The following is a 5,662-nucleotide window of genomic DNA, read 5'->3' on the forward strand; positions in this document are numbered from 1 at the left end:
TAGCTGTAATTCTTGGCATGTGAGAGACTCTGACGTTCTTCATCCCACCCTCCCCGGCTTCTGACAAATCCTCTGCTCCTGAGAATGGAGATATATTGGCCCCTTAGTGCCCAGAGACCGGCCAATTTAGCTCCATTCTCCTTCACTGTGTGTGGGTCATGTCGCTGTGAGGGACACCTGTAGCTCTCCAGCATCAAACCTGGGACAGTGCACCTTCCCAGCACGGGGCACTGGTGTGGAGGGGTTAAACTGGAGCAGGGTGCAACATGACCCTGCATCTGATGCTGCTCTATATATACTTTCCAGCCGTCACAATGGCCTAGTCAGAGAGGGGAACACAAACCTAGAACATAGAATATAGAAGGGTTAACTGCATGGAAAGGGAGAGATAGAATCGTGTCCTGGACACCGTACGTCATAGCGGACTTCAGACTGAGCAGAGGTGACAGTATAAATATACGCTGTTATAGTCCCTCAAATATTGAAAATATCAATGTGACTGTCATGAGGGACTGGCGTACCCATAATGGACCCCTGGGGTCCAGGGGGCGCACACCGCACACCCTGAAACCATTATTTTTTAATATCTGCCCTCTAGAGTCCCTCAAAGATAGTTTAGGAAGGGGGAGGGGGGCACATAGGCCTTCCTCTGTCAATCCCCCCCCGATGAAGTACACTTGCATCGCTAGCTCTCCCTCTTGTGCAGCAACAGAAACAGGAAGACAGAATAAAGAAGATAAAAAGTACTGTATCTATTGGGGCGCTAGAAAATGAGCCATGTGCCAAGTTTCACTCCCGAACAACATAATGTAAAAAAGAAAAGAGGGTGACTGCGCTAAGAATATATGTGACAACGTTGATAAAAAACACAATTTTAATATAATTAAAAAGACAATATATATAGTAAAATTGAATATAGTTGACTAAACAACTCAGTCCTTTATATCATGATATATTCACCCATGGGTCAATAGACAGCGGTCCCCGCGATGGTTTTACGTCCGGGATGCCCCTGTAATGGTTTTGGGTGTGAAACCACCGCGGGGACTGCTGTTTAGGATGGCCACGGCACACCCTACACTGACTGTTGACCTCCTTGGACAGGTGACCATAGTCTGCTGGTAACTAGGCTTCTCCTGTAGTCGCCGCGTTCGAAGGAGCGAGTTAGGCCCGCTCCAACCAGATCTTATGTGGTGACAAGACTACGGCGACCGTCAGAGGTAGATAGAGGAGGTCTAGCTAACCGGTGCTATCTGGGAGTAACACCCTGCCTAGTGGAACCAGACCAAGGACGAGGAGTGCGACCCATTCGCAGACACTTGACACAACAGACCCAGGGTGCCGCCAACCTAAAACATACCAAAGTAAATAATGAGTACACAAACCCACGGTACCCCAAAACAAGCGTATACCCACTACCGTGGGCCTTTTCACACCTGGAAGAGCCGGGGCAAGGGAAATATAAAGTAACAAAGAAAAAAGTGAATAACAAATGGAATATGGCAGCTTGCTAGAACTTTATGAATAAATAAAAAACAGAACCGGGCTCCACTGGAGCACTTACATGACCTCAACTGGACACACAGCGACAGGACCACGACACCCAGCTACACCAGATGGAAGTGTGCAGTCTGGGGATGACTGGCAGGACTGGACAAGACAGAAATGCTGATCAGGACTGGACCATGACAGGACCAGGACAGGGACAAGGCTGCAGCGTGGCCAGGACACACTGCTGGAAGCAATGAACTAACAGATGGCCAGCAGGAAGCAAAGAACTGCAGCTCCCTGCAACAGGAACAGGAAACTATCACCAGCAGGGCAGTGCTGGGGAGAATGCCTTAAGAAGGACTCAGGTGATCAAGACACCTGTGAAGGATCCAGCCCAACTCCCAAGCAGAGATAACGAGGTCATACCTCCCAGGCGTGTGCATAATTAAGCTCACAGAAGATTGAGCTGTAATGGCACAGACTCCCCACCAGAGGCCACCAGAGAGTCCAATACCAGAAACAGACTGAAAACAACACAGATCAAACAAGAAAGGACTGAGCCATAATACATGGCTCCTGACAGCCTCACTTTTAGAGCAATCCCGTGGGAGCAATAGACTTTGCATTTTTGTATGTGGCTTTATGGAGATAGCATCCTCCTATGTTTTTGGGTCAGAAAGGTGTTGGAGTGGTGGTGTCCTGCGCTCCTTCTTATGGCAGCCTAAACTTTGTCACTTTAAGATCTCCGTATATGCACATGTTCTGGCGCAATTACTATAAAAAAATGTTCAAGTACACACTATATAGGGAAAATAACACTTTATTATTAAAATGAGGAGGTATTTGGGGAGAGCATTTTCAATTTTTTGGGCGAAGCAAACAATGAATTTGGACCATTTATCCCACAAGCAAAATGCCGCTAAGAGGTATCAAGCAGGATTATAATAGATCACGTGGGATCTGGAGTGGGAGAGAGAATTCTGATCGCCACGCCCGCGGGAGTGAGCCGCACACCACTTCCCGTTAATCAGTAAATACTGAAACAGGAAGTATGCAACAGTGGAATGCAAGCGGAAGTTAGCCGTGAACCGCACGGCACTTCCGGCGGAATGATCATAGGGCACTTCTGGCGCTTTTTTTAGCGGAATGACTGCAATCCGGAAGGGTATTTAAACCTCATTATGGGAGATAGAGTTCATCCAGAACTGAGGAAGGGGATATATTCCTGAAATGTGTCTTTTGGAGGACTCTATCCTTGCACTATTATCTGCACTTTGTGGCAATTCGCTGGATGTGGACTGGTGAGAAAATCCCCTGGAATTAAAAAGGGATTTTTGTAAGAACTTACCGTTCAAATCCCTTGCTCTGATATGGTCCTGGTGACACAGCTCAACATTGGGATGTAGGAGGGTCCGTAGGAGCCAGGCAACTATCCTAAAGCTTTTGGAGGGTAGGCTCCTCCCTTCTGCATCGCAGACTCCTCAGTACAATCTTTCAAAGCCACTGGAATACATTAACTCAGTACAAACGCCTGCACATATTATATGCACAATTTTAAAAATAACTTTTCAACCATATATAACATGAAACATCATGAACACTGGCATACTTACTGAGCGTAAGAGAGGGATCGCTGTGTCACCAGGACCATATCAGAGAAAGGGATTCGAACGGTAAGTTCTTACAAAAATCCCTTTTTCTCTTTCAATGGTCCTGGTGACACAGCTCAACATTGGGACCTTCCAGAGCCGGTCCTTAGGGTGGGTACGCTCAGGTCTGCAGCTCTCATCACTGCTCGCCCGAATGATGCGTCCTCCGAGGCGAACTCATGGAACCTATAGAATTTGGCAAAAGTGTGAACAGATGACCAAGTGGCGGCCCTGCAAACCTGCTCAGCTGTGGCCCCATGTCGAACCGCCCAAGAGGTGGCGACCGACCTGGTGGTATGCGCATTAATCCTGGCCGGCACAGGCCTACCAACCTTAGTATATGCAAAGGCAATAACAGAACGCAACAACCTAGCAATGGTCTGCTTAGAGGCAGGCCAACCAATCCTGTGCAAATCATACAAGACTAGCAAAGTGTCAGTCTTCCTGACACCCTTCACCCTGTCCACATAAATGCGCAAGGCGCGCACAACATCCAAATTCCTCAATTTGTACCTTTTTCTTGAACCCTCTGGGGGTTGAAACACAGGCAGAACTATCTCCTGATTTAGATGAAAAGCAGAGACTACTTTTGGCAAAAATTGGGGTACTGTTCGAAGAACAGCCCTGTCATCATGAAAAATAAGAAAAGGAGACTTGCATGACAACGCTCCCAACTCCGATAGTCTCTTTGCTGACGCAACAGCCAACAAAAATACAAGCTTCCATGTAAGGAACTTAAGGTCAGCCGACCTCAGCGGCTCAAAAGGCGCCTTTTGAAGACACTCCAGTACCAGCGATAAATCCCATGGAGCCACTGGTTGCTTGTAGGAAGGTTTCAATCGTGAAACCCCTTGCAGGAAAGTTTACACCTCCGGTAGTAAAGCTATCCTTTTCTGGAAATAAATCAACAAGGCCGATATCTGTACCTTGAGTGATTGAAGACTTAACCCAGATGAAAAACCATCCTGCAATAACTCCAACAATTTTGAAAGTCGAAACCGCGATGTATGCGACTTCTGCCTTTCACACCACCTAATATAGGTCTTCCAGACCCTATAATAGTTTGCTGAAGACACTGACTTCCTAGCTTTTACCATGGTTTTAACCACAGCCTCCGAGAAACCCTTGTTCTTCAAGATGGAGGTTTCAATAGCCAAACCGTCAAATTTAGCCGAGCTGAATCCATGTGTAAGAACGGCGCTTAGTTTGACAGATCTGACCTCAGAGGTAGACACCACGAGTCCACAGACAATCTCTGAAGCCTCGAGTACCAGGACGTCCTTGGCCAATCCGGGGCTACTAGAATCACCGGAATTCCTTGGGACTGGATTCTTTTCAATACTCTCACCAGCATTGGAAACGGCGGAAAGGCATAAAGCAGATTCCCCTCCCAGGGAATAGTCATTGCATCCACTGCTTCAGCCAGTGGATCTCTTGTCCTGGCATAGAACCTGGGCACCTGATGATTTAACCTCAATGCCATCAGGTCCACCTCCGGAGTTCCCCACTTCAGTGTAATCTGATGAAACACCTGTGGGTTCAGGCCCCATTCCCCCTCTAGCAGCTCCTCCCTGCTCAGGAAATCGGCCTCGATATTCTCCACCCCCGAGATGAATATCGCTGACAACGCTGGAACATTCTGTTCCGCCCACAAGAAGATCCGGGAAACCTCCCACATTGCCAGCTTGCTGCGTGTGCCTCCCTGATGATTCAGGTACGCCACAGCCGTGGCGTTGTCGGTCTGAATCCTTAAAGGAAGACCCTGCAATCTTTCTCCTGCCAGAGATATCACTTTCCACACAGCCCGCAGTTCCAGGATATTGATCGGCAAGGCAGACTCCTCCGAGGTCCATAAGCCCTGGAGGCGCAGGTCCAAAACCACTGCCCCCCAGCCCCTGAGACTGGCATCGGTAGTGACTACCAGCCAGTCCCAGGACTGCAGAGACCGACCCCACTGAAGGGAATCCACCTCCATCCACCAATGCAGGGAAGACCGTGTCTCTGGAGACAACACTATGTGCTCTGACTTCATGGTCTGAGTATTCCCTGACCAAGATGTCAGGATGTTCCACTGGAACACTCGAGAGTGGAACCTGGCGAAAGTCGCCACCATTTTCCCCAACAGTTTGAGACACCTCCAAACCGATGGGCTCTGAGACGCCAGGATCTCCCGCACCAAGGAGGCCAGGTCCCTGGCCTTTGTCTCTGGTAGGAATACCCGATATAGATGGGTATCCAGGACAACTCCCAGGAACTGGAGTCTCTGTGACGGCACCAACTGAGACTTTTGTCAATTTAAAAGCCAACCGTGAGCCTGCAAAAACCTGATGGCTTCTGCCAAGTGACTCTGCAACTTTTCCTCCGACTCTGCTTTGAACAGCAGGTCGTCCAAATACGGGATCACAGTGATTCCCCTCAGTCGGAGGGCCGCCGCCATTACTGACATTATTTTGGTGAATACCCTTGGTGCTGTGGCCAGACCAAAGGGCAACGCCTGGAATTGCAAATGTAGGTCTCCTATC

The sequence above is a fragment of the Crinia signifera genome, chromosome 9 (assembly GCF_055691185.1).
Source record: "Crinia signifera chromosome 9, ASM5569118v1, whole genome shotgun sequence".
Taxonomy (NCBI): Eukaryota; Metazoa; Chordata; class Amphibia; order Anura; family Myobatrachidae; genus Crinia; species Crinia signifera.